Source organism: Cervus canadensis, chromosome 2 (genome assembly GCF_019320065.1).
Source record: "Cervus canadensis isolate Bull #8, Minnesota chromosome 2, ASM1932006v1, whole genome shotgun sequence".
NCBI lineage: Eukaryota > Metazoa > Chordata > Mammalia > Artiodactyla > Cervidae > Cervus > Cervus canadensis.
The window spans coordinates 27639455-27651455 of NC_057387.1; the positions used below are offsets into that span (position 1 = coordinate 27639455).

At 35.7% G+C, this 12001-nt stretch overlaps 1 protein-coding gene across 1 annotated transcript in view; it reads left to right on the forward strand.

Annotated features, from left to right (window-relative positions):
* Window positions 1-1402: 1402 nt before the first annotated feature.
* DENND2C (DENN domain containing 2C) overlaps window positions 1403-12001 on the forward strand; it is a 57312-nt gene continuing 46713 nt past the window's right edge. The window contains 1 exon segment of the mRNA XM_043460078.1: window positions 1403-1754. The gene's annotated coding sequence lies outside the window, so the exon portion shown is untranslated.

Genomic DNA, 12001 nt, shown 5'->3' on the forward strand with positions numbered 1-12001 from the left:
TAGAAGAATTAGATCTAGGAGAGTGATAGAGCATAAATTAAGATGGTTGTAATGGTGATAAAAATGAAGAGAGGTGAAGGGAAAAAAAAGAAGAGAAGCATTCAGGAGGTTAGGTTGGCGAGGCTCTGTACTGATTCCCATACACATACAATATTTAAGTAAGTTGTGACAGTAATGTCATAGGCATTATTGCATACTTTGTGCAAGATACTTTATATTAATATATTATTTCATTTTATCCTTCCAATAACTGATGGTAAGTCTTATTCCTTTGTTATAGATTAAGGCTGGATTGGTTAAGAGTACAAGGCCATACCACAGAGTAAATTGTAGAGAATTTAAATCCAGATGTCTTCCTCCAAAGCCTGCCCTCTTTGTACCATAAGCCATGATGCTGCCCATATAAATTAACTATTGGAGTCTCCATATACGTTTACGACATTTCTGTAGTTTATTTCATTGATTGCTGAGTTAAAAGCTATTTATTCTCTTCCCCAGGAATAGCTTTCCTACATTGAGAGAATATGCTTGGCTCTTTCTCCCACGCTTAAAAAAGAGATTTTGAAAAGATTTTTATTAAGGAAGCAAAATATAAAAAGAGCGTATTTTCTCTCCAGAATCTTTCTTTGCACTCTTAACCTAATAATAGGAATCAGTAACAACAAATTGAATTACAATACATTGGTCCAGAAACTGGATTTAATTAAAAAATCAAAGACTGTTTTTTATTAAAATATCTGAATGTGTTTTAGTCTTCTCTAACAGCAGTTGCCTATTATGATAATTTTGAGTTTTATATATTTTTACAGGGACTTATTTTGTTCTGTGTTGATACGTAAAAGCCTTTGGGTTTCTGAAAAGTTTGAATACATGAAGTTGATCTAGGACTAGACTGTTTTTTTTTGCACATTGGTGTCCTAATATCCTTTTTCTAAACTTGTGCTTTATTCTGAGGCAGACTTCAATGTCTCTAGAGAAGAAACTTTCCAAAAACATGATAAATACATTTGTAAACTATTAAGAACACACACACATCTGAAATAAACATATCTGAAGCGATATTTTTCCTTATTTACATACAGTGTATTCTGATTTTTTCTATTTCGTACTATTCTGTTTCATTAAAAACATTTTATGACTTTCTCTTCTAATTAGGTTTAGAAGGACTCAGAAAACATTTGCTGCCATAGTGGCAAGAAAATCTTGGACAAAATAAAAATCACATATTTCTCTGGGGCTTCCCTGGTGGCTCAGATGGTAAAGAATCTGCCTGCAATGCAAGAGACCTGGGTTCAACTGCTGAGTTGGGAACATCCCCTGGAGAAGGGAATGGCTATCCACTCCAGTATTCTTGCCTGGAGAATTCCTTGGACAGAGGAGCCTGGTGGGCTGCAGTCCATGGGGTTGTGAAGAGTTGGACATGACTGAGTGGCTAACACAGATAGAGAAGTGCATAAAGAAACTTCAGTGAACTGAATTCCAAAATGAATTGTTTATAAGTGAGTAGAAAGCCACAGCAACTTTCATACTTGGGGACAAGCATGTGGTTTGGATATTGGAACCCTGACACAGATGGTGAGGCTTTACAAAGTCAAGGGGAGATCTGCCGAGCCTTAGTTAACATATGGACTCTTGGAATTGGAATGTGGATTGGAATTTGGAAGAATCCCAAATGCAACAATAAACCAGTTGGCCCAACACTTATCTGCTGTGTCTGCCATCTTCATATTTTTACTAAGAAAGCAGCATCGCAGGTGAGTGTGGGAGGCATAGAGAAATTGTGCATTGATGCTCTGCCAGAATTGAGTCCAAAGGTGAACCAAAAATACCTGAAACTATAACCAGGGGGAGAAAAGCAGATAGAAAACACTAACTCAAAATCTGAGAATCTCTGCAGACCTCAAACAAGATAAATATAACTGAAACAACACTTGGGCCAAATTGCTGAAAAGCAAAGATAAAGAGTAAATCTGAAAAGAAGTTAGGAAAAAATAGCTATGTTATGCAGGGAAACTAACATAAGAATGGCTGCAAAATTCTCATTCTGTAGAAACAATGCTGACTGCAAGTCAGAAGAATGATAACTAAAGAAAAATACTATCAATCTAGAATTTTGTATCCAGCAAAATTATCCTTCTAAAAAATGAAGGTGAAATAAAGTTATTTTAGATTAATAAAAGAGGAGGAAATTTGTTCACCACAGAACTGAACTACAAGAAATATTAAAGAAAGTACACGAAGATCAGTGGTAAATCAGAATTTACAGATGAGAAAACTGAAGCCCTAAAAGATAAAGTCACACAGCTAAGGTCACACAGCCAATTAAGTTACAGGGTCAGGACTGTACTCCATTTCTTCTGATTTCTACAAACTCTTTGCTTGGGGAACAGTGTAATATACGGAGTGGGAAAAGCAAATGACGTTGGGGTAGGCACATTCAGGTCTGAATCCTAGCTCCTCCAGCTGTTGAAACCTTGGACTGTTGAGAAAATTGCTCATCTCTACTTTTCAAATGGAGAATATGCAGAGAGCAATTAATACCTACTTCGTTTGGTTGAGAGGAGCACTATAATTGTTAAAGGACCTTGTATGCTGTAGGCATAAAATGAATCTTAATCTCTTCACCTCTTTGTAATATGATACCATTTTGAAAAATCAGTAGAGGTTATTTTTGGGTGGGGGAGGGAATCGTCTTTCTCAGAGATTTTATCTTTAGTCTTATCTCTTCTGAAATAAGCTACCCTTATGACATCAGTAGTGATTCTGTTTTCATTTGGCTGTGTTCCTTCTAGTGTCTGAGTAGTTAGAATCTTTTTGGCATCCATTTTCTTCAGATAGCAGTAGTCATTCTGGCATTACACCTGAAACTGGTATTTAAAAAATAGGCATCTATACCTAAGCACCCTTCTTTCTTCGAACAAAGGAATAGCTAAAAGCTTAACGGAAGTTTTGCAGTGAATAGTGTAGTATTATTGGGAGCTAAATGCATTTATGAGAAAGAAAAGTCAGATTATTTAAATGTTTAAGAATACAGTTGTATGACAACTCATTTTAGATTTCCTGACCAGTCTGTTGTTCAGAGAAAAGTAATATTGATCCTACAGAATTTAGGCTTGAATACAAAGAGTGATTTTTGTTTATGGTTATTAACATATCTCATTCAGTGTACATTCACTGTTTCTAAAAGGTCTAAGATTCATTACACATATATGGGTCTGGTCTGCAGTTCATTACAAATATGGACCATTATTAAGTAGAGAACTTGCTTTGCATCCAAGCAGCAAGCCTTATGTGAAAATTGAATAGAAGATTATTTTAGTCAAAGTTAAATTGTCCCTAAATTGAAGTTCATTGTATTTGGGTTTTGTTTACTTTAGCAACAAATTTAACACTGTTTAATTAAAAGATTCTCACTTCATTATTAAGGATGAAGAAGATCAGTAACACCTTTTTTGAGGGGTGTTAACTTCAAAGAGGAGAACTTTTGTTTTTAAATTTGATATTGGCAGTGTTTTCCCTGAAAGTATTCAGATTCAAGAGGTTAAATCTTGTTGGCTTTTTTTTTTTTTCTTTCAGATTCAAGAGGTTAAATCTTGTTGGCTTTTTTTTTTTTCTGGAATGGCATACAATTAGAGAGCTCAGTGTCTCTGGCTTTGGCACAGGAAAAACAGGTTGAAATGAACTGACCTGTCAAGTTTTTAATAATAGCTGTGATATAGAAGAAAACCTTGGACTTTGTGACCTGGGCAATTCATTTATCTTCTCTAAGCACAAGTATCCTCACCTACAAAAATGTGTCCAATAATATAATAATCAAGGTTGTTATGAGGAGGAAAGGAGGTAGGCTAACTAACTGAAACTGCTTTGTAACTGAACTATTGTGGAAATTAATTTTGAAGTAAATGACATGTCTTATCTTTTTTGTTGTTTTTTTTTAACTTTTTATTTTGTATTGAGGTATAGCCAATTAACAATGCTGTGATAGTTTCAGTGAACAGTGAAGGGACTCAGCCATACACATATATGTATCCATTTTCCCCCAAACTCCCCTCCCATCCAGGCTGCCACATAACATTAAGCAAAGCTCTATGTGCTATACAGTAGGTCCTTGCTGGTTATCCATTTTAAATATGGCAGGGTATACATGTCCATCCCAAACTCCCTCTCTCCCTTCGCCCCCTCCCTCCCACCAGCAACCATAATTTCATTCCCTAAGTCTGTGAGTCTCTTTCTGTTTTATAAGTCAGTTCATCTGTATCATTTCTTGTTAGATTCCACGTAGAAGGGATGCCATACATATTTCTGAAGTAAATGACATGTTTTAAATGTCTTAAAAGTAAGGATGATTTTTCTCATTCAAATTAAGGGCAAAAATACATAGGATTTTCAGTGTATTAAATATTTTACCATTCACCTTTTTTTTTCACATTTAAAAACTAACTTCATTGAGATAAATTTTCAAACAGTGAAATATACCCATTTTATAACACATATAAGATCAGCAGCTTTGACAGATGTATACAGCTGTGTAACTACTATCCCAATCAAGATGTGTAATATTTTCATCACTCTACAAAGTTCCCTTATATGTCTCTGTGGTTAGTGCTTAACCCTCCTGGCCCTAAGCAACCACTGAGTTGCTTTCTTTCGTAATAGATTAGTTTCGCCTGTTCTTGAATTTCATATAAGTGGAATCATACTGTATGGACTCTTTCACTTATGCATAATGCTTTTGAGAGATATCCAAGTTATTGCTCATATCATTAGTTCTTTTTAATTGATGAGTAATATCCTATTGTATGATTATATCACAATTTGTTTCTGTATTCACTTCTTAATGACCTTTTGGTTGTTTCGTTTGGGACTAGCATGAATAAAGCCGCTATGAATATTCATATAAAAGTATTAATATTTGTGTGGGAGAAGGAAATGGCAACCCACTCCAGCATTCTTGCCTGGAGAATCCCATGGACATAAGAGCCTGGTGGGCTACAGTCCATGGGGTCACAAAAAAAAAAAAGAAAAAAAAAGAAAAAAAGAAAAAAAAAAGTATTAATATTTGTGTGAACACATATTTTCCTTTCATATGAAATGCCTAAGTGAGATTTTTATAGAGCCTGGTGTTTGGACCCTTTAATCAATAGAGAAGTTGATGAGAGGCCAGATAAGAAATTCGGGCAAGGCTTTAATGGTCCTCAAGCAGCAGCAGGAGGAAACAAAAACAAGTAACAGGTTTCCTTGCTTGCTCCCTGAGGTTGGGGGATGGGTGAGAGAGGGAGCTGGTCACTTAAATAGGGTGAGGGTGGGGGTGGCTTTGGTGGTCTGCCCACCCTCTTGGTGATGCATTATGTAGGAATCATGCCCTTTACCTTGCTTTTGCTCCCAGCACCTTGGATGTGGCAGTTACATATTTGCTCATTTTGTATCTTGTTCCTTATTTAACCCAACTGCTTATGCACACAGTTATTTTTAGTTCCTTATAATTTCTTTGTATTCTGTTGCTCTAGGAGACATTTTTCCAGTCCTAAGGACTGCAGCAGTGTCCCAGGTCCCAGCCCCCAGCCTGTCTGATAATTATCTCATATGGCACTCATTGGGTTTCCCAGGAGGCACAGTGGTAAAGAACCCACCTGCCAGTGCAGGAAATGCAAGAGACATGGATTCGATCCCTGGGTGGGGAAGATCCCCTGGAGTATGAAATGGCAACCCACTCCAGAATTCTTGCCTGGAAAATTCCGTGGATAGAGGAGCCTGGTGAGCTACAGTCCATGGGGTCACAAAGAGTCAGACATGACTGGGCAGCTGAGTCCGCACACACACACAAGGCAGTCATGTTTATTAGTAATGTTATAAGCAGCTGCCAGACTGTTTTCCAAATGGTTGTACCGTATTACACCAGCAGTGTTAGAGTAACATGAGCTCCAGTATTTAGTACTGCAGTTCTTTTTAATTTCAGTGATTCTAATGGGTATGCAGTGGTATCTTGTGTTTTAATTTGCATGTTTTTGACAACTAATAACAGTGTACATTTTTCAGGTGCTTTATTGTACTTACTGGCTGCTCCTAAAATCTTTTGTAAAGTGTCTATTCATATCTGATGTACATTTTAATAGAGTGAGTTATCATTCATTTGTTATAGTTCTTTATGTAATGAATTTAAATCTTTGTCAGATGTATGTATTGTGTATAACACTTCTCACTGTGGTTTGCCGTTTCATTTTTAAAACATCTTTTGAAGAGCAGAAGATCTTCATTTTGCAAGTCCATTTTAGCAAGTTTTTGCCTTTATGCCTTTTTGTATTCTAAGAAATCTCTTCCCTTCCTAAAGTTACAGAGATTTTTTTTTTTCCTGTATTTTCTTCTAGAAGGTTTATAGGTTTAGCTCTTAGGCTTAGGTTTATGATACAGTAATCCTCCCTTATCTGTGGTTTCAATTGCTGCGATTTCAGTTACACACAGTCAGTTGTGGTCCAAAAATACCAAATAGAAAATTCCAGAAATAAACAGTTTATAATTTTAAAACTGGATGCTGTTCTGAGCAGCATGACGAAATATCCCACCATTTTGCTCTGTGCTTTGGGGAACATGAATAATCCTTTTGTCCAGAGAATCCACACTATTTCTGCTACCCACCCATTACAGGACAAAACAATATATATAGGGTTTGGTATTATCAGCCATTTCAGCATCCACTGGAATGTACCCTTCATGGATAGGGAGGGGACTCTTGTACATTTCAAGTTAATTTTGGTATATGGTATGGGTAAGGGTTGAGGTTCATTTTTTTCCATATGAATATCCATTTGTCCCAGTGCCACTTACTGAAAAGATTACTCCTTTCCAGTTTTGTGGAAATCAATTGTCTAAAATGCATGTGGGTCTATTTATGGGCTCTGCACTGTTCTATTGATCCATTTATCTCTGCTTTCACTGATACACATAGTCTTGATTACCACAGCTTTATAATGCCTTGAAATCACTTTATTATTTTTGAAAATTTTAGGCTATTCTAGGTCATTTAAATTTCCATATATATTTGAAAATCAACTTGTCAGTTTCTGCTACAAAGCCTGCTGTGAGTTTGATTAGGATTGTGTTGAATCTGCAGCTCAATTTTGAGAGAATCAGACATCATAACAAAATCAAAGCTTTTAGTTCATTAATGTGGTATATCTCTTTTTAAAATTATTCTTTGATTTTTCTCAGCAGTATCTTGTACTTTTCAGTGTGTGAGTCTTTTACTCCTAAGTATTTATCTCCTGTTTTTCATGCTGCTATAAATGTTATTTAAATTTTATTTTCTAGCACTCTCAGTATCTATAAATACAGTTAAATCTTAAATGCTGACCATGTATCCTGAAAAGCAAAATTGAAGTCACTCAGTCATGTCTGACTCTTTGAGACCCCATGGACTGTAGCCTACCAGGCTCCTCTGTCCCTGGGATTTTCCAGGCAAGAGTACTGGAGTATGTTGCCATTTCCTTCTCCAGGGAATCTTCCCGACCCAGGGATCAAACCCAGGTCCTCCCGCATTATAGGCAGATGCTTTACCATCTGAGCCACCGGGGAAGTCACCTGAGACCTTGCTAAATTCTCATGAATTCTACTAGCTTGTAATAGTGGATTTCTTGGGATTGACTAAATATATCATCATGTTGTTTGCCCCAGAAATGTTTTACTTCTTTTCCAAACTTTTAAAAAAATTTTTCTTGCCTTATGGCATTAAGACTTCTCACATAGGGTTGAATAAAAGTGGGGAAAAAAGGCATTGTTGCCTTTTTCCCAGTCTTAAGGGAAAGGTGTTCAGTCTTTTACCACTTAGTATGATATTACCAGTTTTTTTTTTCATAGATGCCCTTTATTACATTATAGAAATTTGATTACTCATTTTCTAAAGAGTTCTTTTTTTTTTCCAATTATGGGATGGGTAAGAATTTTTTCAAATGTTTTTTCTGCATCTGTTTGTTTTAATTGAGATATAGTTGGTATATAATAATATATTAATTTCAAGTGTGAAACTGATTCAAAATTTTAATATATTTTACTCTATTTATACTTATTATGGAATATTGCCTATGTTCTCTGTACTGTACAATATAACCTTGTAGCTTGTTTATTTTATACATAGTACTTTATGCCTCCTAATTACCTCCCTTTATTTTGCCCCTCCTTCCGTCTCCCTACTGATGTTTTCTCTATCTATGAGTTTGTTTCTGCTTTGTTAGATTCATTCATTTGTTTCAGTTTTTAGATTCTGCCTGTAAATGATAGCATACAGTATTTGTGTTTCTCTGTTTGACTTATTTCACTAAGCATAATACCCTCCAAGTCCATCCGTGTTGTTACAGATGGCAAATTTTTTTCTTTTTTTATGACTGAGTAGTACTCCATTGTGTGTGTGTGTGTGTGTGTGTATGTGTGTGTGTGTGTGTGTGTACACAAGACGTCTTCTTTATCCATTCATCTGTTGATAAACACTTAGGTTGTTTCCGTATCTCCCTATTATAAATAGTGCCACTGTGAACATAAGGGTGCATGTAGCCTTTTGAATTATAGTTTTCATCTTTTCCAGATGTATGCCCAGAAGTGGGATTGCTGATGCATATGTCTATTTTTAGGTTTTTTTTTAAGAAACCTCCATACTGTTTTCCATAGTGGCTGCACCAATTTATGTTTCTAATAACTGTTTACAAGGATTCCCTTTTCTCTACACTCTCTCCAATGGTTATTTGTAGGCTTTTTGATGATGGCCATTTTGACCAGTGTGAGTGTTTTTTATTCCCTTTATGTCATAAATGTGATGGCTTTTGCATCATTGTTAAATTGTACTTAGTCACTTTTTTATATTTATGGTTTTTTTCTGGCTCATATTTTAGAAGAATTTTTGCATTTTTTTCATGAGTCTTACTTTTCTTCTCTTGTAAAATCTTTGTCTGGTTTTCTAACAGGGTGATGCTGGCCTTATAAGATGAGTTGGAAAGTGTTTCTCTTTGTTTTATGAGAGAGTTTGTATAAGATTGGTATTATTTTTTACACGATTAATGAAATTCACCAGTGACGCTCTCTAGACCTGGAGTTTTCTTTATGGAAAGGTTTTTAATTAAAAATTTTAAATTAATTTTAAAGTAAGTATAGAGGTATTCAAAATTCCTAGATCTTCTTACTTCAGTTTTGTCACTTTGCTTCTTTCAAGAAATTTGTCTAAGTTGTCAAATCTACTAGCATAAACTTATTCATAGTAGTCCTTTATGTCCTTTAATGTGGGATCTGCAGTGATGCCCCCTTTTTCATTCCTGATATTGCTAATTTGTCCTTTTTTTCTCTTTTTTATTTATTTCATCTACCTAGTGGTTTATCAATTTATTGACCTTTTTAAGTAACTTTTTTGTATTATTAATACTTTTCCATTATTCATGTGTTGCTGTTTCATCAGTACTCACTATTATTTCTTTTCTTCCATTTGCTTTGGGTTTATTTTTTTCCTTTTTGAGGGAGAACATTAAATCATTTATTGTTCATGTCTTAGGTGAAGTGATGACGCCCAAATTTCACTGCATGGTTTAGAAAAATGTAACTTTGAAAAGAACGGTAGATTTTGTGCTGGATTGGCTGTAAAATAATTTAGACATATGTTAAACTAGAGCGTTTAATCTGGAGAGAAAATTAAAATATAACTTGAAACTTAATGGGGTAAAATGTGTTCCAACTTAAAACACCAAGAAATAATATCCTCATTCATTGTTTTTAAACTTCTTTTTCCTTTTGTAATATAAGTGTTTATTTCCAAGCATTTGGGGATTTTCCTTTTGGTTTATAACTGATTTCTAATTCAGTTCCATTTTGAGTTAGAAAACATTCTCAAAATGATTTCAATCCTTTTAAATTTATCAAGTCTTATTTTATGGCTCAAGATACGGTCTGTTGGTAAATGTTCTATGTGTATTTGAATTATATTGTTGGGAGTAGTATTCTAAAATATCACTTATAAGTCAAGTTGGTTGATAGTAGTATTCAAGTCTTGTATATATTTACTGATTTTCTGTTTTTCTGTCAATTACTACTGATGAACAGTGATGAAATACTTACTAAAATTGTGGATTTGTCCATTTGTCATTTTTAGCTCTGACATTTTTGGTTCTTGCATTTTGAAATTCTATCATTAAGTACATAAACATTTAGGATTGTAGTTCTTCTTGATGAATTGACTCTATTATCTTTGAAATGTCTCTCTACTTGTGCTAATTTTCTTGCCCAGGAGTCTGATGTTAATATAGACAATCCAGTGTTCTTATTATAGTGTTCAGTATTTCTGTCTCTACTTTAACTTGATCTATGTCTTTTTATTCAAAGTGCAATTTATAGAAGTGTAGAATTAGGTCTTGCTTTTTTATCAAGTTTGATCATCTTTGCCTTTTATTTAAAGCTTAGCTTATTTATAAAACATAATTATTGGTATGGTCATATTTAAGTATATCATCTTGTTATTAATTTTTTGTTTGTCCCATGTGGTTATTTTGTGGTTGCTGTTTTTCTTGTGTCTCTTCTCACTCCCACATCTTTTTTTGCGTTGAGTATTTTTTAGAATTTCATTTAATATTTTTTATTAACTTCTTGGCTATTCCTTGTTTTTCTTTTAGTGGTTGCTTTAGAATTTACACCACACTACTTCAACCTATCCCCTTCAAATAATGTGCCACTTAATATGTAAAGTAAGAAGCTTAGTGCTGTACTTCCATTTTTCTTTCCCTCCTTTGTGTTCTTGTCTTACATTTACTTTGACATTATTTTAAATTCCACAGTACCTTACTGTGTTTACTGTAAATAGTCAATCATTTTTAGAGATTAATAATGGCAAAAATGTGTTTTTCTAAATGGATTTATTTATTTTTGGCTGCACTGGGTCTTTGCTGCACAAAGGGCCCTAGAGCACAGACTCATTAGTTGTGAATCACGGGCCTAGTTGCCCTGTGACATGCAGAATCTTCCCAGACCAGGGATCAAACCTGTGTCCCCTGTATTGGCAGGCAGATTCTTTACCACTGGACCACCAGGGAAGTCCAATGTGTTTTTTATTTATCTATGTGTAGCATTTTTTGATTCTCATCATTTCTTTGTTTATATCTGGATTTCCATCTGGTATCATTTTTCTTCAATTTGGATAACTTTCTTTAACATTTCTTATGGTGTAAGCAGGTTGAGCTTCATGATCAATGTAGTTACACAGGTTCCCACACTTAGAAGGGCCCTGTGGGATTTTATGCTGTGCAGTAGCCATCTAGAAATTCTGATAAATGTTATCTTTGAATTTGAGTTTTGTAAGTGAAGTCTAATTGGACAATGTAGTGTGCACTAGGGGCTTGGAGTCACACTTCATAAACAGTCTGCCTTCCTGCCATCTTGCTAGTATGGATTCCAGCTGTCTTCTTTCTCTCTCTGATTCCCTGGCATATCTGGCCCTGCCCTATTGCCCTTTTCTCACCTGTACCCTCTGACGACTGCCACCCTGTACTCTCTCAGCAGACGCTTGGGTGTTTGAGGGTTGAAATTGGATGTATAAATGGCTGTCCCACCCCATACTGACAACACCATGGTATATCTGGCGAGCCACCAAACAGAGGTGTTGGTTTTGCAGGGGCAAGTCTATTGCCCACCGCCATCCAGAAATCAAATGTGTTCTGGTAGAGGTTTAAAGACTCTCAGGGGTTACCTGTATGTCATGAGTTAAAGAGGCAGGCCTGTGAAATGGGGAGACACCTGACTGTACTTGCCCAGACCTTGCCTCAGCTAGAGCATGGCCTCTTGGTTTGGTGGGTAGCAGGCGGGGGATTCCAGCAGGCATTAGGCCCAGGTTAGCATGTGCACGCCCCACATCACAGGACTGGGCTCCCAGGTTCTTGTGAGGATCTGCACCCGCCTCCCAAGTATACCTAGGCTTGAGAGCATTCTCTTGGCTAGATACCATGCCTGAGGGGACCTTTTCATCCTCCTTCCAACCTTCCTG